The following is a 25,147-nucleotide window of genomic DNA, read 5'->3' as shown; positions in this document are numbered from 1 at the left end:
TAGTGGTGGTGGTGGGTTGCTGTCCCGTCGCTCTGGGCGGTTGGGTGTGTGCTGGGGGGGGCTGTGTGGCTTCGGGCTTGGAGGGCAGTTTTGGGGGCTTGCGAGTGGTGCTGTCTTGCGGTGTGGGGCGGGGTCCCTTAGGGGCCTTGGGGTGGTGGCTGCTGGCTCTATGCCGGTTGGCCGGGCCGCTCTGGCGTGGGTGGTGGTGCTGGGCCTGGGACCTGGTGGCTGGGCGCTGCCTTGCGCCCGGAGGGGGTCCCTGCCTGTGCCTGGGGGGGCTGGGTTGCCCTGGACGCGCCACAGTATGGGTGGGTTGGTGCAGGTCCTGGTGCCGGGCTTGTTGCTCTGGGACCTCCAAGGTGTCCGCAGATGGTTGTTTTTTTTTCAGGGTGTTGGGGCGTGCGGTGGGGGGGGGGGGGCTTTTCCCCTGTTAGGGGGGGGCCTGGGTGATGGTGGGTCTGAGGCCCTCCTGCCCTGTGTTGGCTCCCAGGTAGCGGGGATGCCTATTGCAGCCAGTCCCTGGCTGCCCTCTCTGGGGGAGAGAAGCTCCCCCGGTGTATATCCCCATACCCCTCTCCCTTCTGGCTCCTGTACACAGCACACACTCACACATGAAGGGTTTTGGGGGCGTGTGTGTTCGGTGGGGTGTAGTGGATGGGGCCACGTAGGTGGTCCCCTTTGGTTGCACTCTGCAGTTCCCCGCCCCTGTTTTAATTACACCTTAGACATTACTACTTATCAAACACACTCACAAACACACATTAGGTCTTGGGGGTGGTTACACTGAGTGGCATCTGGTGGGCGGGTCTCTTTGGGTATGTAGGCTGCCCAGAGGGCCGCGCTCCCAGTTTGGCTGCCCCTCAATTTTAATTGCTCACTATTAGAAAATATTGAAGAGCCAGAAGGGTGAGTGGAGGGGTCTTCTTCGCACACCCCTGCTTCCTGGTTGCTGCTCGGGGCGGGAGGGGCCAGGAGGATTAATTAATTGTTCTGCTGGTTCGGGGTCTGTGGTGGCTGGGGGGCTGCTGGCCCCCTGGTGTGCCCGCTGCACTACACCCCAGCGGAGTCGAGGGAGGGAGGACGTGTGGATGTGTGGATGTATGGGACGTGAAAGTGTGTGTGGTAATGATTGGGCCTGGATCTGGGACTTGCTGTCGCCTGGCCTGCCTGTGCTTCTACTGCCATCCCGATGGGGGGGCAGCGTTGCCTCTCCCCGCTGCTCGCGACTTCACCCATCTGTGGGCACGTCTTGACTCCCAGGGCACTTGGCCAGGGGCGCTGGGGCAAGCGCTGACCCACTGTGTGGCTGTCTGGGGTGCTTGGCCCTCCTGGGTATTGGGTGGGGCCTCTGCCGGGGGGTTTGGGGGCGCTCGGGCTCCTGGGGCCTGGGTCCAGTGCACAGCCCATGTCTGGGCGGCTGGGGCCTGGCGGGGTCGGTGGGCTGTTGCCCCTGGCTCCCGGAGGGCCTCTGCCCTATGCTTATGGGGGCTCTTTCCGGGGGATTCCTCTGCAGTCCTCTGGGTGAATGCGTGGTTGCCCCTGCGGTGGGCTTCCTGGGTTCTGTGCTCTGTGGGGGCTGCTGGTGGCCTGGGTCTTGTGGCCCTCTCTGCCTGCTTCTGATTGCTTGGGGGGGCTGTGGATTGTGGCCCTGTACGCTTATACACTCATAACTAAGCACGGTTATCATGTAGGTCCTGTGCCATGGGTGTTGCATGTTCTCGCACACACACACACACATTCATTAGTCCAGTAGCATGGTCGCTAAGCAGTTGATGTATTATCATGTCGTCTCAGGTCATCTATATCCACAGCTGTGTTGTATGCGATTGCCGCTTCTTGTGCTTGTTTTTGTTTCTTTGTGTGTTTGTTTTTTCTCTGCTTGTCTGCTTTCAGGTGCTCCTGGTGGCGCTAAGGCTGGAATCCCCTCAGAGGCCATGGATTGTTGTCTGTTTTGTTTTTTACAGGTGTAGCAGCTGGTTGTCTGGTTTTTGTTTCTATTTTTGTTCTCTTTCCTCTTCTTTCCTCTTCTTCTTTCCTTGTCCCCCGGTCCGGTTCAGTTCTATTACATGTCATATATTGTAAACAGAAATAAATAAATGGGCATCAAGGGGAGCTTTACCTTTATAAAACTTCCCTTGGCAAAGCAAATCTGTTTGGCATCAAAGGTATTCAGACTACAATTCTGCTGCCATAATGCTGAACAGGACAAGGGGAAAAAAAAAAAAAGTAAAGAAGACAGTTCTGCCGAAAGCCAGGGACTAGACCTGTTCTAAGTTCTATACTTTTTAAAAGGGGCGTGTTTATCAACTATAGAATTAGAAGATTTACAAAAATGGTCAAGTGCTAGATCTTCATCTGGGATTTTAACAGTGTCATGAACTATTCAACAGATCAGTTAAAAAAAAGCCTGCTCATGGAGATGTTTCAGGATCTGGATACCAACCGTGGACCTAATGTTTTCATTTTTGCAATTCTGATACAAGCTATTGAGCAGTGATAACTAACACCAAGTTCAGATACTGCGGATTTTCTACCTTTGATGTGTTAAGATTGAGCCAATCAGGGACAACCTTGAAGGATCTCTTAAGTTTGGTTTAGTAGGATCAGTAATTACCTGAGAAAGGTTGATATTGGTACACACCTTTTTTAAATGATCAGAGGCAGAGTTCAACTTGTTTAAATTAAAATTGCCACACAGAGATTGGGTTTAGGCCACATGCACACAGAATGACCTCAACAAATATAAGAAATATTAAACATTTACACATGGATTTTTGAATACATGTAGAGGAATGATACTTTGAAATGTGCTCATTGCGGAGTTATGCTCAGTTGAGTAATGAAGGTTGAACTATTCTGGGAAAGAGGTTCTATTCCCAGCATCATGATGGACACTCCTGATATAGAAGGTTTCGCTAACGCATTGGAATTGTTTTACTATTTTCATATGCATGTGCAATGAAGAATTGCTTGTTGCTGATAAATGCAAAGAAGAACAGCTTACACATAGATGCTCACATATAGGCTGCTGAATGCAATGAAGACCTGCTTATCCAGTAAAGTTCAATGTCAATGTGTAATATTCAATTAGGATTTGCAAAACAGTGAAGTTAAACAATGAATGGGTCCATAGTCAGTATGAGAAGACTACAGGAATATCTACCTGGATGTACGTTCAAACAGAGATGAAAAAATTGCGATAAATAATTGTTTGTTTGTTAGTATGTATATGAATGTTATGTGTATAAACTGTGTTGGGTTATAGTTACTCAGTAGTGTCTCAGTGAAACAACCGACGGGGGAAGCCTTGCGGTGACAACAAAAGCAGTGTTTTACTGATCAGTCAAGTTTTCCAGTGTACTCCATACAAACTGGTTGGCTACTGAAGGGATAGAAAATGGGGAATACTTGTTTTAAAGCAAACAAGGAATTAGATGGGAAAAATACATGTTTTAACGGGACCCAGACAATATTAAATACTCAGACAGATGGGAGAAGAAGTGTAGTTTTGTAGAAAATCACAAAATTATTACATAAAATTAGTGAAATCAATTGAAGAATTTCTTTCTGAAGAGCTGTTTACCACAGATGAGCAGCTTTGCGACCAAGCACATTGTAGATCGCTTTACTGCCAAAATGATCTAATTTAATGGATTGGTTTAGACATGCATAACAGCATTTTAAGAACAAAGAGAGAAACAAAAAGGGACAACGCTTCATGGTGGAAGGTGATGTATAAATAACTGTGTATATGATGAAGGAGAGACCATTTGAGCAGCACAGCCATTTCGCAGCACAGGGACAGCAGTCCAAGTTAAAGGATCTCCCACGTGGTATCACCTGTCACACTGTCTCAAGGCATCAAAAGAAGAAAAAATCACCAAACTCAAGGACAAAGAGACGAAGACTCCGGTGAACGAAGAGAGAGGACTGACAAACCATAAATACAAAAGGATGCTCGATATCAAGATCCAGAAGAAGAGGCTAACAATGCCACGGACACTTACGATGCTGGGAATGATGCCAGCAATGAACAGAGAAGAAGATTCAGTGTCATCAATCTGCAACACGTGCCTCTAATGAGGGGGTGAATATAGAATCCTCAACAATTACAACGTCTCTGGGAACTGTGACAACAACAAGGTTTAAACCATTTTCATATATATTGTAACCTATTGGCTAAGGAATAGTGCTGAAAATGAGGTAAATCTAATCCACCACTGTCCTTGGTCTTCTATAGGGTTTTTAAACTAATACGTGGTGGTTTGTTTTTCCACAGAAATTTGGAGATGCATGAATCTAGTGACTTAAACCAAGTAGCAGATGGTTTTATGGGGATCATTGAGAACAAATAGTTAACTTTTGGTAGTATCATCATTTTAATGGTTGTAACTCTCCCCATAAGTGATATAGGTGAGGACTTCCAACGAGAGAGATCGTCCTCTACTCTCTTTAATAATTGCACATAATTTAGCTTTGTTAGCTCTGAGAGCCTGGAGGAAATTTTTATGCCTAAATATCGAATATTTCCTGACTGTAAAGTGATCACAGGTATATTCTGGACCCTGCAGTTAATGGGCAGAACTTTGCTCTTAGACCAGTTGATAGAGTAGTCAGAAAGTGCTGAGAATTTATTTATGAGTGTGATCGTGTGAGTGAGAGACGTCTGTGAGTTCTGAAGGAAAAGGCTCCCGGAGGGCCTCTGCCCTATGCTTATGGGGGCTCTTTCCGGGGGATTCCTCTGCAGTCTTCTGGGTGAATGCATGGTTGCCCCTGCGGTGGGCTTCCTGGGTTCTGTGCTCTGTGGGGGCTGCTGGTGGCCTGGGTCTTGTGGCCCTCTCTGCCTGCTTCTGATTGCTTGGGGGGGCAGTGGATTGTGGCCCTGTACGCTTATACACTCATAACTAAGCACGGTTATCATGTAGGTCCTGTGCCATGGGTGTTGCATGTTCTCGCACACACACACACACATTCATTAGTCCAGTAGCATGGTCGCTAAGCAGTTGATGTATTATCATGTCGTCTCAGGTCATCTATATCCACAGCTGTGTTGTATGCGATTGCCGCTTCTTGTGCTTGTTTTTGTTTGTTTGTGTGTTTGTTTTTTCTCTGCTTGTCTGCTTTCAGGTGCTCCTGGTGGCGCTAAGGCTGGAATCCCCTCAGAGGCCATGTATTGTTGTCTGTTTTGTTTTTTACAGGTGTAGCAGCTGGTTGTCTGGTTTTTGTTTCTATTTTTGGTCTCTTTACTCTTCTTTCCTCTTCTTCTTTCCTTGTCCCCCGGTCCGGTTCAGTTCTATTACATGTCATATATTGTAAACAGAAATAAATAAATGGGCATCAAGGGGAGCTTTACCTTTATAAAACTTCCCTTGGCAAAGCAAATCTGTTTGGCATCAAAGGTATTCAGACTACAATTCTGCTGCCATAATGCTGAACAGGACAAGGGGAAAAAAAAAAAAAGTAAAGAAGACAGTTCTGCCGAAAGCCAGGGACTAGACCTGTTCTAAGTTCTATACTTTTTAAAAGGGGCGTGTTTATCAACTATAGAATTAGAAGATTTACAAAAATGGTCAAGTGCTAGATCTTCATCTGGGATTTTAACAGTGTCATGAACTATTCAACAGATCAGTTAAAAAAAAGCCTGCTCATGGAGATGTTTCAGGATCTGGATACCAACCGTGGACCTAATGTTTTCATTTTTGCAATTCTGATACAAGCTATTGAGCAGTGATAACTAACACCAAGTTCAGATACTGCGGATTTTCTACCTTTGATTTGTTAAGATTGAGCCAATCAGGGACAACCTTGAAGGATCTCTTAAGTTTGGTTTAGTAGGATCAGTAATTACCTGAGAAAGGTTGATATTGGTACACACCTTTTTTAAATGATCAGAGGCAGAGTTCAACTTGTTTAAATTAAAATTGCCACACAGAGATTGGGTTTAGGCCACATGCGCACAGAATGACCTCAACAAATATAAGAAATATTAAACATTTACACATGGATTTTTGAATACATGTAGAGGAATGATACTTTGAAATGTGCTCATTGCGGAGTTATGCTCAGTTGAGTAATGAAGGTTGAACTATTCTGGGAAAGAGGTTCTATTCCCAGCATCATGATGGACACTCCTGATATAGAAGGTTTCGCTAACGCATTGGAATTGTTTTACTATTTTCATATGCATGTCCAATGAAGAATTGCTTGTTGCTGATAAATGCAAAGAAGAACAGCTTACACATAGATGCTCACATATAGGCTGCTGAATGCAATGAAGACCTGCTTATCCAGTAAAGTTCAATGTCAATGTGTAATATTCAATTAGGATTTGCAAAACAGTGAAGTTAAACAATGAATGGGTCCATAGTCGGTATGAGAAGACTACAAGAATATTTACCTGGGTGTACGTTCAAACAGAGATGAAAAAATTGCTATAAATAATTGTTTGTTTGTTAGTATGTATATGAATGTTATGTGTATAAACTGTGTTGGGTTATAGTTACTCAGTGGTGTCTCAGTGAAACAACCGACGGGGGAAGCCTTGCGGTGACAACAAAAGCAGTGTTTTACTGATCAGTCAAGTTTTCCAGTGTACTCCATACAAACTGGTTGGCTACTGAAGGGATAGAAAATGGGGAATACTTGTTTTAAAGCAAACAAGGAATTAGATGGGAAAAATACATGTTTTAACGGGACCCAGACAATATTAAATACTCAGACAGATGGGAGAAGAAGTGTAGTTTTGTAGGAAATCACAAAATTATTACATAAAATTAGTGAAATCAATTGAAGAATGCCTTTCTGAAGAGCTGTTTACCACAGATGAGCAGCTTTGCGACCAAGCACATTGTAGATCGCTTTACTGCCAAAATGATCTAATTTAATGGATTGGTTTAGACATGCATAACAGCATTTTAAGAACAAAGAGAGAAACAAAAAGGGACAACGCTTCATGGTGGAAGGTGATGTATAAATAACTGTGTATATGATGAAGGAGAGACCATTTGAGCAGCACAGCCATTTCGCAGCACAGGGACAGCAGTCCAAGTTAAAGGATCTCCCACGTGGTATCACCTGTCACACTGTCTCAAGGCATCAAAAGAAGAAAAAAATCACCAAACTCAAGGACAAAGAGACGAAGACTCCGGTGAACGAAGAGAGAGGACTGACAAACCATAAATACAAAAGGATGCTCGATATCAAGATCCAGAAGAAGAGGCTAACAATGCCACGAACACTTACGATGCTGGGAATGATGCCAGCAATGAACAGAGAAGAAGATTCAGTGTCATCAATCTGCAACACGTGCCTCTAATGAGGGGGTGAATATAGAATCCTCAACAATTACAACGTCTCTGGGAACTGTGACAACAACAAGGTTTAAACCATTTTGATATATATTGTAACCTATTGGCTAAGGAATAGTGCTGAAAATGAGGTAAATCTAATCCACCACTGTCCTTGGTCTTCTATAGGGTTTTTAAACTAATACGTGGTGGTTTGTTTTTCCACAGAAATTTGGAGATGCATGAATCTAGTGACTTAAACCAAGTAGCAGATGGTTTTATGGGGATCATTGAGAACAAATAGTTAACTTTTGGTAGTATCATCATTTTAATGGTTGTAACTCTCCCCATAAGTGATATAGGTGAGGACTTCCAACGAGAGAGATCGTCCTCTACTCTCTTTAATAATTGCACATAATTTAGCTTTGTTAGCTCTGAGAGCCTGGAGGAAATTTTTATGCCTAAATATCGAATATTTCCTGACTGTAAAGTGATCACAGGTATATTCTGGACCCTGCAGTTAATGGGCAGAACTTTGGTCTTAGACCAGTTGATAGAGTAGTCAGAAAGTGCTGAGAATTTATTTATGAGTGTGATCGTGTGAGTGAGAGACGTCTGTGAGTTCTGAAGGAAAAGGCTCCCGGAGGGCCTCTGCCCTATGCTTATGGGGGCTCTTTCCGGGGGATTCCTCTGCAGTCTTCTGGGTGAATGCATGGTTGCCCCTGCGGTGGGCTTCCTGGGTTCTGTGCTCTGTGGGGGCTGCTGGTGGCCTGGGTCTTGTGGCCCTCTCTGCCTGCTTCTGATTGCTTGGGGGGGCAGTGGATTGTGGCCCTGTACGCTTATACACTCATAACTAAGCACGGTTATCATGTAGGTCCTGTGCCATGGGTGTTGCATGTTCTCGCACACACACACACACTTCATTAGTCCAGTAGCATGGTCGCTAAGCAGTTGATGTATTATCATGTCGTCTCAGGTCATCTATATCCACAGCTGTGTTGTATGCGATTGCCGCTTCTTGTGCTTGTTTTTGTTTGTTTGTGTGTTTGTTTTTTCTCTGCTTGTCTGCTTTCAGGTGCTCCTGGTGGCGCTAAGGCTGGAATCCCCTCAGAGGCCATGTATTGTTGTCTGTTTTGTTTTTTACAGGTGTAGCAGCTGGTTGTCTGGTTTTTGTTTCTATTTTTGGTCTCTTTACTCTTCTTTCCTCTTCTTCTTTCCTTGTCCCCCGGTCCGGTTCAGTTCTATTACATGTCATATATTGTAAACAGAAATAAATAAATGGGCATCAAGGGGAGCTTTACATTTATAAAACTTCCCTTGGCAAAGCAAATCTGTTTGGCATCAAAGGTATTCAGACTACAATTCTGCTGCCATAATGCTGAACAGGACAAGGGGAAAAAAAAAAAAAGTAAAGAAGACAGTTCTGCCGAAAGCCAGGGACTAGACCTGTTCTAAGTTCTATACTTTTTAAAAGGGGCGTGTTTATCAACTATAGAATTAGAAGATTTACAAAAATGGTCAAGTGCTAGATCTTCATCTGGGATTTTAACAGTGTCATGAACTATTCAACAGATCAGTTAAAAAAAAGCCTGCTCATGGAGATGTTTCAGGATCTGGATACCAACCGTGGACCTAATGTTTTCATTTTTGCAATTCTGATACAAGCTATTGAGCAGTGATAACTAACACCAAGTTCAGATACTGCGGATTTTCTACCTTTGATTTGTTAAGATTGAGCCAATAAGGGACAACCTTGAAGGATCTCTTAAGTTTGGTTTAGTAGGATCAGTAATTACCTGAGAAAGGTTGATATTGGTACACACCTTTTTTAAATGATCAGAGGCAGAGTTCAACTTGTTTAAATTAAAATTGCCACACAGAGATTGGGTTTAGGCCACATGCGCACAGAATGACCTCAACAAATATAAGAAATATTAAACATTTACACATGGATTTTTGAATACATGTAGAGGAATGATACTTTGAAATGTGCTCATTGCGGAGTTATGCTCAGTTGAGTAATGAAGGTTGAACTATTCTGGGAAAGAGGTTCTATTCCCAGCATCATGATGGACACTCCTGATATAGAAGGTTTCGCTAACGCATTGGAATTGTTTTACTATTTTCATATGCATGTCCAATGAAGAATTGCTTGTTGCTGATAAATGCAAAGAAGAACAGCTTACACATAGATGCTCACATATAGGCTGCTGAATGCAATGAAGACCTGCTTATCCAGTAAAGTTCAATGTCAATGTGTAATATTCAATTAGGATTTGCAAAACAGTGAAGTTAAACAATGAATGGGTCCATAGTCGGTATGAGAAGACTACAAGAATATTTACCTGGGTGTACGTTCAAACAGAGATGAAAAAATTGCTATAAATAATTGTTTGTTTGTTAGTATGTATATGAATGTTATGTGTATAAACTGTGTTGGGTTATAGTTACTCAGTGGTGTCTCAGTGAAACAACCGACGGGGGAAGCCTTGCGGTGACAACAAAAGCAGTGTTTTACTGATCAGTCAAGTTTTCCAGTGTACTCCATACAAACTGGTTGGCTACTGAAGGGATAGAAAATGGGGAATACTTGTTTTAAAGCAAACAAGGAATTAGATGGGAAAAATACATGTTTTAACGGGACCCAGACAATATTAAATACTCAGACAGATGGGAGAAGAAGTGTAGTTTTGTAGGAAATCACAAAATTATTACATAAAATTAGTGAAATCAATTGAAGAATGCCTTTCTGAAGAGCTGTTTACCACAGATGAGCAGCTTTGCGACCAAGCACATTGTAGATCGCTTTACTGCCAAAATGATCTAATTTAATGGATTGGTTTAGACATGCATAACAGCATTTTAAGAACAAAGAGAGAAACAAAAAGGGACAACGCTTCATGGTGGAAGGTGATGTATAAATAACTGTGTATATGATGAAGGAGAGACCATTTGAGCAGCACAGCCATTTCGCAGCACAGGGACAGCAGTCCAAGTTAAAGGATCTCCCACGTGGTATCACCTGTCACACTGTCTCAAGGCATCAAAAGAAGAAAAAAATCACCAAACTCAAGGACAAAGAGACGAAGACTCCGGTGAACGAAGAGAGAGGACTGACAAACCAGAAATACAAAAGGATGCTCGATATCAAGATCCAGAAGAAGAGGCTAACAATGCCACGAACACTTACGATGCTGGGAATGATGCCAGCAATGAACAGAGAAGAAGATTCAGTGTCATCAATCTGCAACACGTGCCTCTAATGAGGGGGTGAATATAGAATCCTCAACAATTACAACGTCTCTGGGAACTGTGACAACAACAAGGTTTAAACCATTTTGATATATATTGTAACCTATTGGCTAACGAATAGTGCTGAAAATGAGGTAAATCTAATCCACCACTGTCCTTGGTCTTCTATAGAGTTTTTAAACTAATACGTGTTGGTTTTTTTTTCCACAGAAATTTGGAGATGCATGAATCTAGTGACTTAAACCAAGTAGCAGATGGTTTTATGGGGATCATTGAGAACAAATAGTTAACTTTTGGTAGTATCATCATTTTAATGGTTGTAACTCTCCCCATAAGTGATATAGGTGAGGACTTCCAACGAGAGAGATCGTCCTCTACTCTCTTTAATAATTGCACATAATTTAGCTTTGTTAGCTCTGAGAGCCTGGAGGAAATGTTTATGCCTAAATATCTAATATTTCCTGAATTTGTAAAGTGATCACAGGTATATTCTGGACCCTGCAGTTAATGGGCAGAACTTTGGTCTTAGACCAGTTGATAGAGTAGTCAGAAAGTGCTGAGAATTTATTTATGAGTGTGATCGTGTGAGTGAGAGACGTCTGTGAGTTCTGAAGGAAAAGGCTCCCGGAGGGCCTCTGCCCTATGCTTATGGGGGCTCTTTCCGGGGGATTCCTCTGCAGTCTTCTGGGTGAATGCATGGTTGCCCCTGCGGTGGGCTTCCTGGGTTCTGTGCTCTGTGGGGGCTGCTGGTGGCCTGGGTCTTGTGGCCCTCTCTGCCTGCTTCTGATTGCTTGGGGGGGCAGTGGATTGTGGCCCTGTACGCTTATACACTCATAACTAAGCACGGTTATCATGTAGGTCCTGTGCCATGGGTGTTGCATGTTCTCGCACACACACACACACATTCATTAGTCCAGTAGCATGGTCGCTAAGCAGTTGATGTATTATCATGTCGTCTCAGGTCATCTATATCCACAGCTGTGTTGTATGCGATTGCCGCTTCTTGTGCTTGTTTTTGTTTGTTTGTGTGTTTGTTTTTTCTCTGCTTGTCTGCTTTCAGGTGCTCCTGGTGGCGCTAAGCCTGGAATCCCCTCAGAGGCCATGGATTGTTGTCTGTTTTGTTTTTTACAGGTGTAGCAGCTGGTTGTCTGGTTTTTGTTTCTATTTTTGTTCTCTTTCCTCTTCTTTCCTCTTCTTCTTTCCTTGTCCCCCGGTCCGGTTCAGTTCTATTACATGTCATATATTGTAAACAGAAATAAATAAATGGGCATCAAGGGGAGCTTTACATTTATAAAACTTCCCTTGGCAAAGCAAATCTGTTTGGCATCAAAGGTATTCAGACTACAATTCTGCTGCCATAATGCTGAACAGGACAAGGGGAAAAAAAAAAAAAAGTAAAGAAGACAGTTCTGCCGAAAGCCAGGGACTAGACCTGTTCTAAGTTCTATACTTTTTAAAAGGGGCGTGTTTATCAACTATAGAATTAGAAGATTTACAAAAATGGTCAAGTGCTAGATCATCATCTGGGATTTTAACAGTGTCATGAACTATTCAACAGATCAGTTAAAAAAAAGCCTGCTCATGGAGATGTTTCAGGATCTGGATACCAACCGTGGACCTAATGTTTTCATTTTTGCAATTCTGATACAAGCTATTGAGCAGTGATAACTAACACCAAGTTCAGATACTGCGGATTTTCTACCTTTGATTTGTTAAGATTGAGCCAATCAGGGACAACCTTGAAGGATCTCTTAAGTTTGGTTTAGTAGGATCAGTAATTACCTGAGAAAGGTTGATATTGGTACACACCTTTTTTAAATGATCAGAGGCAGAGTTCAACTTGTTTAAATTAAAATTGCCACACAGAGATTGGGTTTAGGCCACATGCGCACAGAATGACCTCAACAAATATAAGAAATATTAAACATTTACACATGGATTTTTGAATACATGTAGAGGAATGATACTTTGAAATGTGCTCATTGCGGAGTTATGCTCAGTTGAGTAATGAAGGTTGAACTATTCTGGGAAAGAGGTTCTATTCCCAGCGTCATAATGGACACTCCTGATATAGAAGGTTTCGCTAACGCATTGGAATTGTTTTACTATTTTCATATGCATGTGCAATGAAGAATTGCTTGTTGCTGATAAATGCAAAGAAGAACAGCTTACACATAGATGCTCACATATAGGCTGCTGAATGCAATGAAGACCTGCTTATCCAGTAAAGTTCAATGTCAATGTGTAATATTCAATTAGGATTTGCAAAACAGTGAAGTTAAACAATGAATGGGTCCATAGTCGGTATGAGAAGACTACAGGAATATTTACCTGGGTGTACGTTCAAACAGAGATGAAAAAATTGCGATAAATAATTGTTTGTTTGTTAGTATGTATATGAATGTTATGTGTATAAACTGTGTTGGGTTATAGTTACTCAGTGGTGTCTCAGTGAAACAACCGACGGGGGAAGCCTTGCGGTGACAACAAAAGCAGTGTTTTACTGATCAGTCAAGTTTTCCAGTGTACTCCATACAAACTGGTTGGCTACTGAAGGGATAGAAAATGGGGAATACTTGTTTTAAAGCAAACAAGGAATTAGATGGGAAAAATACATGTTTTAACGGGACCCAGACAATATTAAATACTCAGACAGATTGGAGAAGAAGTGTAGTTTTGTAGGAAATCACAAAATTATTACATAAAATTAGTGAAATAAATTGAAGAATGCCTTTCTGAAGAGCTGTTTACCACAGATGAGCAGCTTTGCGACCAAGCACATTGTAGATCGCTTTACTGCCAAAATGATCTAATTTAATGGATTGGTTTAGACATGCATAACAGCATTTTAAGAACAAAGAGAGAAACAAAAAGGGACAACGCTTCATGGTGGAAGGTGATGTATAAATAACTGTGTATATGATGAAGGAGAGACCATTTGAGCAGCACAGCCATTTCGCAGCACAGGGACAGCAGTCCAAGTTAAAGGATCTCCCACGTGGTATCACCTGTCACACTGTCTCAAGGCATCAAAAGAAGAAAAAAATCACCAAACTCAAGGACAAAGAGACGAAGACTCCGGTGAACGAAGAGAGAGGACTGACAAACCAGAAATACAAAAGGATGCTCGATATCAAGATCCAGAAGAAGAGGCTAACAATGCCACGAACACTTACGATGCTGGGAATGATGCCAGCAATGAACAGAGAAGAAGATTCAGTGTCATCAATCTGCAACACGTGCCTCTAATGAGGGGGTGAATATAGAATCCTCAACAATTACAACGTCTCTGGGAACTGTGACAACAACAAGGTTTAAACCATTTTGATATATATTGTAACCTATTGGCTAACGAATAGTGCTGAAAATGAGGTAAATCTAATCCACCACTGTCCTTGGTCTTCTATAGAGTTTTTAAACTAATACGTGGTGGTTTGTTTTTCCACAGAAATTTGGAGATGCATGAATCTAGTGACTTAAACCAAGTAGCAGATGGTTTTATGGGGATCATTGAGAACAAATAGTTAACTTTTGGTAGTATCATCATTTTAATGGTTGTAACTCTCCCCATAAGTGATATAGGTGAGGACTTCCAACGAGAGAGATCGTCCTCTACTCTCTTTAATAATTGCACATAATTTAGCTTTGTTAGCTCTGAGAGCCTGGAGGAAATGTTTATGCCTAAATATCGAATATTTCCTGACTGTAAAGTGATCACAGGTATATTCTGGACCCTGCAGTTAATGGGCAGAACTTTGGTCTTAGACCAGTTGATAGAGTAGTCAGAAAGTGCTGAGAATTTATTTATGAGTGTGATCGTGTGAGTGAGAGACGTCTGTGAGTTCTGAAGGAAAAGGCTCCCGGAGGGCCTCTGCCCTATGCTTATGGGGGCTCTTTCCGGGGGATTCCTCTGCAGTCTTCTGGGTGAATGCATGGTTGCCCCTGCGGTGGGCTTCCTGGGTTCTGTGCTCTGTGGGGGCTGCTGGTGGCCTGGGTCTTGTGGCCCTCTCTGCCTGCTTCTGATTGCTTGGGGGGGCAGTGGATTGTGGCCCTGTACGCTTATACACTCATAACTAAGCACGGTTATCATGTAGGTCCTGTGCCATGGGTGTTGCATGTTCTCGCACACACACACACACATTCATTAGTCCAGTAGCATGGTCGCTAAGCAGTTGATGTATTATCATGTCGTCTCAGGTCATCTATATCCACAGCTGTGTTGTATGCGATTGCCGCTTCTTGTGCTTGTTTTTGTTTGTTTGTGTGTTTGTTTTTTCTCTGCTTGTCTGCTTTCAGGTGCTCCTGGTGGCGCTAAGCCTGGAATCCCCTCAGAGGCCATGGATTGTTGTCTGTTTTGTTTTTTACAGGTGTAGCAGCTGGTTGTCTGGTTTTTGTTTCTATTTTTGTTCTCTTTCCTCTTCTTCTTTCCTTGTCCCCCGGTCCGGTTCAGTTCTATTACATGTCATATATTGTAAACAGAAATAAATAAATGGGCATCAAGGGGAGCTTTACATTTATAAAACTTCCCTTGGCAAAGCAAATCTGTTTGGCATCAAAGGTATTCAGACTACAATTCTGCTGCCATAATGCTGAACAGGACAAGGGGAAAAAAAAAAAAAAGTAAAGAAGACAGTTCTGCCGAAAGCCAGGGACTAGACCTGTTCTAAGTTCTATACTTTTTAAAAGGGGCGTGTTTATCAACTATAGAATTAGAAGATTTACAAAAATGGTCAAGTGCTAGATCATCATCTGGGATTTTAACAGTGTCATGAACTATTCAACAGATCAGTTAAAAAAAAGCCTGCTCATGGAGATGTTTCAGGATCTGGATACCAACCGTGGACCTAATGTTTTCATTTTTGCAATTCTGATACAAGCTATTGAGCAGTGATAACTAACACCAAGTTCAGATACTGCGGATTTTCTACCTTTGATTTGTTAAGATTGAGCCAATCAGGGACAACCTTGAAGGATCTCTTAAGTTTGGTTTAGTAGGATCAGTAATTACCTGAGAAAGGTTGATATTGGTACACACCTTTTTTAAATGATCAGAGGCAGAGTTCAACTTGTTTAAATTAAAATTGCCACACAGAGATTGGGTTTAGGCCACATGCACACAGAATGACCTCAACAAATATAAGAAATATTAAACATTTACACATGGATTTTTGAATACATGTAGAGGAATGATACTTTGAAATGTGCTCATTGCGGAGTTATGCTCAGTTGAGTAATGAAGGTTGAACTATTCTGGGAAAGAGGTTCTATTCCCAGCGTCATAATGGACACTCCTGATATAGAAGGTTTTGCTAACGCATTGGAATTGTTTTACTATTTTCATATGCATGTGCAATGAAGAATTGCTTGTTGCTGATAAATGCAAAGAAGAACAGCTTACACATAGATGCTCACATATAGGCTGCTGAATGCAATGAAGACCTGCTTATCCAGTAAAGTTCAATGTCAATGTGTAATATTCAATTAGGATTTGCAAAACAGTGAAGTTAAACAATGAATGGGTCCATAGTCGGTATGAGAAGACTACAGGAATATTTACCTGGGTGTACGTTCAAACAGAGATGAAAAAATTGCGATAAATAATTGTTTGTTTGTTAGTATGTATATGAATGTTATGTGTATAAACTGTGTTGGGTTATAGTTACTCAGTGGTGTCTCAGTGAAACAACCGACGGGGGAAGCCTTGCGGTGACAACAAAAGCAGTGTTTTACTGATCAGTCAAGTTTTCCAGTGTACTCCATACAAACTGGTTGGCTACTGAAGGGATAGAAAATGGGGAATACTTGTTTTAAAGCAAACAAGGAATTAGATGGGAAAAATACATGTTTTAACGGGACCCAGACAATATTAAATACTCAGACAGATGGGAGAAGAAGTGTAGTTTTGTAGCAAATCACAAAATTATTACATAAAATTAGTGAAATCAATTGAAGAATGCCTTTCTGAAGAGCTGTTTACCACAGATGAGCAGCTTTGCGACCAAGCACATTGTAGATCGCTTTACTGCCAAAATGATCTAATTTAATGGATTGGTTTAGACATGCATAACAGCATTTTAAGAACAAAGAGAGAAACAAAAAGGGACAACGCTTCATGGTGGAAGGTGATGTATAAATAACTGTGTATATGATGAAGGAGAGACCATTTGAGCAGCACAGCCATTTCTCAGCACAGGGACAGCAGTCCAAGTTAAAGGATCTCCCACGTGGTATCACCTGTCACACTGTCTCAAGGCATCAAAAGAAGAAAAAATCACCAAACTCAAGGACAAAGAGACGAAGACTCCGGTGAACGAAGAGAGAGGACTGACAAACCAGAAATACAAAAGGATGCTTGATATCAAGATCCAGGAGAAGAGGCTAACAATGCCACGAACACTTACGATGCTGGGAATGATGCCAGCAATGAACAGAGAAGAAGATTCAGTGTCATCAATCTGCAACACGTGCCTCTAATGAGGGGGTGAATATAGAATCCTCAACAATTACAACGTCTCTGGGAACTGTGACAACAACAAGGTTTAAACCATTTTGATATATATTGTAACCTATTGGCTAAGGAATAGTGCTGAAAATGAGGTAAATCTAATCCACCACTGTCCTTGGTCTTCTATAGGGTTTTTAAACTAATACGTGGTGGTTTGTTTTTCCACAGAAATTTGGAGATGCATGAATCTAGTGACTTAAACCAAGTAGCAGATGGTTTTATGGGGATCATTGAGAACAAATAGTTAACTTTTGGTAGTATCATCATTTTAATGGTTGTAACTCTCCCCATAAGTGATATAGGTGAGGACTTCCAACGAGAGAGATCGTCCTCTACTCTCTTTAATAATTGCACATAATTTAGCTTTGTTAGCTCTGAGAGCCTGGAGGAAATGTTTATGCCTAAATATCGAATATTTCCTGACTGTAAAGTGATCACAGGTATATTCTGGACCCTGCAGTTAATGGGCAGAACTTTGGTCTTAGACCAGTTGATAGAGTAGTCAGAAAGTGCTGAGAATTTATTTATGAGTGTGATCGTGTGAGTGAGAGACGTCTGTGAGTTCTGAAGGAAAAGGCTCCCGGAGGGCCTCTGCCCTATGCTTATGGGGGCTCTTTCCGGGGGATTCCTCTGCAGTCTTCTGGGTGAATGCATGGTTGCCCCTGCGGTGGGCTTCCTGGGTTCTGTGCTCTGTGGGGGCTGCTGGTGGCCTGGGTCTTGTGGCCCTCTCTGCCTGCTTCTGATTGCTTGGGGGGGCAGTGGATTGTGGCCCTGTACACTTATACACTCATAACTAAGCACGGTTATCATGTAGGTCCTGTGCCATGGGTGTTGCATGTTCTCGCACACACACACACACACATTCATTAGTCCAGTAGCATGGTCGCTAAGCAGTTGATGTATTATCATGTCGTCTCAGGTCATCTATATCCACAGCTGTGTTGTATGCGATTGCCGCTTCTTGTGCTTGTTTTTGTTTGTTTGTGTGTTTGTTTTTTCTCTGCTTGTCTGCTTTCAGGTGCTCCTGGTGGCGCTAAGGCTGGAATCCCCTCAGAGGCCATGGATTGTTGTCTGTTTTGTTTTTTACAGGTGTAGCAGCTGGTTGTCTGGTTTTTGTTTCTATTTTTGTTCTCTTTCCTCTTCTTTCCTCTTCTTCTTTCCTTGTCCCCCGGTCCGGTTCAGTTCTATTACATGTCATATATTGTAAACAGAAATAAATAAATGGGCATCAAGGGGAGCTTTACATTTATAAAACTTCCCTTGGCAAAGCAAATCTGTTTTGGCATCAAAGGTATTCAGACTACAATTCTGCTGCCATAATGCTGAACAGGACAAGGGGAAAAAAAAAAAAAGTAAAGAAGACAGTTCTGCCGAAAGCCAGGGACTAGACCTGTTCTAAGTTCTATACTTTTTAAAAGGGGCGTGTTTATCAACTATAGAATTAGAAGATTTACAAAAATGGTCAAGTGCTAGATCTTCATCTGGGATTTTAACAGTGTCATGAACTATTCAACAGATCAGTTAAAAAAAAGCCTGCTCATGGAGATGTTTCAGGATCTGGATACCAACCGTGGACCTAATGTTTTCATTTTTGCAATTCTGATACAAGCTATTGAGCAGTGATAACTAACACCGAGTTCAGATACTGCGGATTTTCTACCTTTGATTTGTTAAGATTGAGCCAATCAGGGACAACCTTGAAGGATCTCTTAAGTTTGGTTTAGTAGGATCAGTAATTACCTGAGAAAGGTTGATATTGGTACACACCTTTTTTAAATGATCAGAGGCAGAGTTCAACTTGTTTAAATTAAAATTGCCACACAGAGATTGGGTTTAGGCCACATGCACACAGAATGACCTCAACAAATATAAGAAATATTAAACATTTACACATGGATTTTTGAATACATGTAGAGGAATGATACTTTGAAATGTGCTCATTGCGGAGTTATGCTCAGTTGAGTAATGAAGGTTGAACTATTCTGGGAAAGAGGTTCTATTCCCAGCATCATGATGGACACTCCTGATATAGAAGGTTTCGCTAACGCATTGGAATTGTTTTACTGTTTTCATATGCATGTGCAATGAAGAATTGCTTGTTGCTGATAAATGCAAAGAAGAACAGCTTACACATAGATGCTCACATATAGGCTGCTGAATGCAATGAAGACCTGCTTATCCAGTAAAGTTCAATGTCAATGTGTAATATTCAATTAGGATTTGCAAAACAGTGAAGTTAAACAATGAATGGGTCCATAGTCGGTATAAGAAGACTACAGGAATATTTACCTGGGTGTACGTTCAAACAGAGATGAAAAAATTGCGATAAATAATTGTTTGTTTGTTAGTATGTATATGAATGTTATGTGTATAAACTGTGTTGGGTTATAGTTACTCAGTGGTGTCTCAGTGAAACAACCGACGGGGGAAGCCTTGCGGTGACAACAAAAGCAGTGTTTTACTGATCAGTCAAGTTTTCCAGTGTACTCCATACAAACTGGTTGGCTACTGAAGGTATAGAAAATGGGGAATACTTGTTTTAAAGCAAACAAGGAATTAGATGGGAAAAATACATGTTTTAAGGGGACCCAGACAATATTAAATACTCAGACAGATGGTAGAAGAAGTGTAGTTTTGTAGGAAATCACAAAATTATTACATAAAATTAGTGAAATCAATTGAAGAATGCCTTTCTGAAGAGCTGTTTACCACAGATGAGCAGCTTTGCGACCAAGCACATTGTAGATCGCTTTACTGCCAAAATGATCTAATTTAATGGATTGGTTTAGACATGCATAACAGCATTTTAAGAACAAAGAGATAAACAAAAAGGGACAACGCTTCATGGTGGAAGGTGATGTATAAATAACTGTGTATATGATGAAGGAGAGACCATTTGAGCAGCACAGCCATTTCGCAGCACAGGGACAGCAGTCCAAGTTAAAGGATCTCCCACGTGGTATCACCTGTCACACTGTCTCAAGGCATCAAAAGAAGAAAAAATCACTAAACTCAAGGACAAAGAGACGAAGACTCCGGTGAACGAAGAGAGAGGACTGACAAACCAGAAATACAAAAGGATGCTCGATATCAAGATCCAGAAGAAGAGGCTAACAATGCCACGAACACTTACGATGCTGGGAATGATGCCAGCAATGAACAGAGAAGATTCAGTGTCATCAATCTGCAACACGTGCCTCTAATGAGGGGGTGAATATAGAATCCTCAACAATTACAACGTCTCTGGGAACTGTGACAACAACAAGGTTTAAACCATTTTGATATATATTGTAACCTATTGGCTAAGGAATAGTGCTGAAAATGAGGTAAATCTAATCCACCACTGTCCTTGGTCTTCTATAGGGTTTTTAAACTAATACGTGGTGGTTTGTTTTTCCACAGAAATTTGGAGATGCATGAATCTAGTGACTTAAACCAAGTAGCAGATGGTTTTATGGGGATCATTGAGAACAAATAGTTAACTTTTGGTAGTATCATCATTTTAATGGTTGTAACTCTCCCCATAAGTGATATAGGTGAGGACTTCCAACGAGAGAGATCGTCCTCTACTCTCTTTAATAATTGCACATAATTTAGCTTTGTTAGCTCTGAGAGCCTGGAGGAAATTTTTATGCCTAAATATCGAATATTTCCTGACTGTAAAGTGATCACAGGTATATTCTGGACCCTGCAGTTAATGGGCAGAACTTTGGTCTTAGACCAGTTGATAGAGTAGTCAGAAAGTGCTGAGAATTTATTTATGAGTGTGATCGTGTGAGTGAGAGACGTCTGTGAGTTCTGAAGGAAAAGGCTCCCGGAGGGCCTCTGCCCTATGCTTATGGGGGCTCTTTCCGGGGGATTCCTCTGCAGTCTTCTGGGTGAATGCATGGTTGCCCCTGCGGTGGGCTTCCTGGGTTCTGTGCTCTGTGGGGGCTGCTGGTGGCCTGGGTCTTGTGGCCCTCTCTGCCTGCTTCTGATTGCTTGGGGGGGCAGTGGATTGTGGCCCTGTACGCTTATACACTCATAACTAAGCACGGTTATCATGTAGGTCCTGTGCCATGGGTGTTGCATGTTCTCGCACACACACACACACATTCATTAGTCCAGTAGCATGGTCGCTAAGCAGTTGATGTATTATCATGTCGTCTCAGGTCATCTATATCCACAGCTGTGTTGTATGCGATTGCCGCTTCTTGTGCTTGTTTTTGTTTGTTTGTGTGTTTGTTTTTTCTCTGCTTGTCTGCTTTCAGGTGCTCCTGGTGGCGCTAAGGCTGGAATCCCCTCAGAGGCCATGGATTGTTGTCTGTTTTGTTTTTTACAGGTGTAGCAGCTGGTTGTCTGGTTTTTGTTTCTATTTTTGGTCTCTTTACTCTTCTTTCCTCTTCTTCTTTCCTTGTCCCCCGGTCCGGTTCAGTTCTATTACATGTCATATATTGTAAACAGAAATAAATAAATGGGCATCAAGGGGAGCTTTACATTTATAAAACTTCCCTTGGCAAAGCAAATCTGTTTGGCATCAAAGGTATTCAGACTACAATTCTGCTGCCATAATGCTGAACAGGACAAGGGGAAAAAAAAAAAAAGTAAAGAAGACAGTTCTGCCGAAAGCCAGGGACTAGACCTGTTCTAAGTTCTATACTTTTTAAAAGGGGCGTGTTTATCAACTATAGAATTAGAAGATTTACAAAAATGGTCAAGTGCTAGATCTTCATCTGGGATTTTAACAGTGTCATGAACTATTCAACAGATCAGTTAAAAAAAAGCCTGCTCATGGAGATGTTTCAGGATCTGGATACCAACCGTGGACCTAATGTTTTCATTTTTGCAATTCTGATACAAGCTATTGAGCAGTGATAACTAACACCAAGTTCAGATACTGCGGATTTTCTACCTTTGATTTGTTAAGATTGAGCCAATCAGGGACAACCTTGAAGGATCTCTTAAGTTTGGTTTAGTAGGATCAGTAATTACCTGAGAAAGGTTGATATTGGTACACACCTTTTTTAAATGATCAGAGGCAGAGTTCAACTTGTTTAAATTAAAATTGCCACACAGAGATTGGGTTTAGGCCACATGCACACAGAATGACCTCAACAAATATAAGAAATATTAAACATTTACACATGGATTTTTGAATACATGTAGAGGAATGATACTTTGAAATGTGCTCATTGCGGAGTTATGCTCAGTTGAGTAATGAAGGTTGAATTATTCTGGGAAAGAGGTTCTATTCCCAGCATCATGATGGACACTCCTGATATAGAAGGTTTCGCTAACGCATTGGAATTGTTTTACTGTTTTCATATGCATGTGCAATGAAGAATTGCTTGTTGCTGATAAATGCAAAGAAGAACAGCTTACACATAGATGCTCACATATAGGCTGCTGAATGCAATGAAGACCTGCTTATCCCGTAAAGTTCAATGTCAATGTGTAATATTCAATTAGGATTTGCAAAACAGTGAAGTTAAACAATGAATGGGTCCATAGTCGGTATGAGAAGACTACAGGAATATTTACCTGGGTGTACGTTCAAACAGAGATGAAAAAATTGCGATAAATAATTGTTTGTTTGTTAGTATGTATATGAATGTTATGTGTATAAACTGTGTTGGGTTATAGTTACTCAGTGGTGTCTCAGTGAAACAACCGACGGGGGAAGCCTTGCGGTGACAACAAAAGCAGTGTTTTACTGATCAGTCAAGTTTTCCAGTGTACTCCATACAAACTGGTTGGCTACTGAAGGTATAGAAAATGGGGAATACTTGTTTTAAAGCAAACAAGGAATTAGATGGGAAAAATACATGTTTTAACGGGACCCAGACAATATTAAATACTCAGACAGATGGGAGAAGAAGTGTAGTTTTGTAGGAAATCACAAAATTATTACATAAAATTAGTGAAATCAATTGAAGAATGCCTTTCTGAAGAGCTGTTTACCACAGATGAGCAGCTTTGCGACCAAGCACATTGTAGATCGCTTTACTGCCAAAATGATCTAATTTAATGGATTGGTTTAGACATGCATAACAGCATTTTAAGAACAAAGAGAGAAACAAAAAGGGACAACGCTTCATGGTGGAAGGTGATGTATAAATAACTGTGTATATGATGAAGGAGAGACCATTTGAGCAGCACAGCCATTTCGCAGCACAGGGACAGCAGTCCAAGTTAAAGGATCTCCCACGTGGTATCACCTGTCACACTGTCTCAAGGCATCAAAAGAAGAAAAAATCACCAAACTCAAGGACAAAGAGACGAAGACTCCGGTGAACGAAGAGAGAGGACTGACAAACCAGAAATACAAAAGGATGCTCGATATCAAGATCCAGAAGAAGAGGCTAACAATGCCACGAACACTTACGATGCTGGGAATGATGCCAGCAATGAACAGAGAAGAAGATTCAGTGTCATCAATCTGCAACACGTGCCTCTAATGAGGGGGTGAATATAGAATCCTCAACAATTACAACGTCTCTGGGAACTGTGACAACAACAAGGTTTAAACCATTTTGATATATATTGTAACCTATTGGCTTAGGAATAGTGCTGAAAATGAGGTAAATCTAATCCACCACTGTCCTTGGTCTTCTATAGGGTTTTTAAACTAATACGTGGTTTGTTTTTCCACAGAAATTTGGAGATGCATGAATCTAGTGACTTAAACCAAGTAGCAGATGGTTTTATGGGGATCATTGAGAACAAATAGTTAACTTTTGGTAGTATCATCATTTTAATGGTTGTAACTCTCCCCATAAGTGATATAGGTGAGGACTTCCAACGAGAGAGATCGTCCTCTACTCTCTTTAATAATTGCACATAATTTAGCTTTGTTAGCTCTGAGAGCCTGGAGGAAATGTTTATGCCTAAATATCTAATATTTCCTGACTGTAAAGTGATCACAGGTATATTCTGGACCCTGCAGTTAATGGGCAGAACTTTGGTCTTAGACCAGTTGATAGAGTAGTCAGAAAGTGCTGAGAATGTATTTATGAGTGTGATCGTGTGAGTGATAGACGTCTGTGAGTTCTGAAGGAAAAGGCTCCCGGAGGGCCTCTGCCCTATGCTTATGGGGGCTCTTTCCGGAGGATTCCTCTGCAGTCTTCTGGGTGAATGTGTGGTTGCCCCTGCGGTGGGCTTCCTGGGTTCTGTGCTCTGTGGGGGCTGCTGGTGGCCTGGGTCTTGTGGCCCTCTCTGCCTGCTTCTGATTGCTTGGGGGGGCAGTGGATTGTGGCCCTGTACGCTTATACACTCATAACTAAGCACGGTTATCATGTAGGTCCTGTGCCATGGGTGTTGCATGTTCTCGCACACACACACACACATTCATTAGTCCAGTAGCATGGTCGCTAAGCAGTTGATGTATTATCATGTCGTCTCAGGTCATCTATATCCACAGCTGTGTTGTATGCGATTGCCGCTTCTTGTGCTTGTTTTTGTTTCTTTGTGTGTTTGTTTTTTCTCTGCTTGTCTGCTTTCAGGTGCTCCTGGTGGCGCTAAGGCTGGAATCCCCTCAGAGGCCATGGATTGTTGTCTGTTTTGTTTTTTACAGGTGTAGCAGCTGGTTGTCTGGTTTTTGTTTCTATTTTTGTTCTCTTTCCTCTTCTTTCCTCTTCTTCTTTCCTTGTCCCCCGGTCCGGTTCAGTTCTATTACATGTCATATATTGTAAACAGAAATAAATAAATGGGCATCAAGGGGAGCTTTACATTTATAAAACTTCCCTTGGCAAAGCAAATCTGTTTGGCATCAAAGGTATTCAGACTACAATTCTGCTGCCATAATGCTGAACAGGACAAGGGAAAAAAAAAAAAAAAGTAAAGAAGACAGTTCTGCCGAAAGCCAGGGACTAGACCTGTTCTAAGTTCTATACTTTTTAAAAGGGGCGTGTTTATCAACTATAGAATTAGAAGATTTACAAAAATGGTCAAGTGCTAGATCTTCATCTGGGATTTTAACAGTGTCATGAACTATTCAACAGATCAGTTAAAAAAAGCCTGCTCATGGAGATGTTTCAGGATCTGGATACCAACCGTGGACCTAATGTTTTCATTTTTGCAATTCTGATACAAGCTATTGAGCAGTGATAACTAACACCAAGTTCAG

Source organism: Leuresthes tenuis, unplaced genomic scaffold (genome assembly GCF_036924035.1).
Source record: "Leuresthes tenuis unplaced genomic scaffold, fLeuTen1.0.hap1 SCAF_29, whole genome shotgun sequence".
NCBI classification, from domain to species: Eukaryota; Metazoa; Chordata; class Actinopteri; order Atheriniformes; family Atherinopsidae; genus Leuresthes; species Leuresthes tenuis.
Note: the sequence above shows the minus strand (reverse complement) of the source record.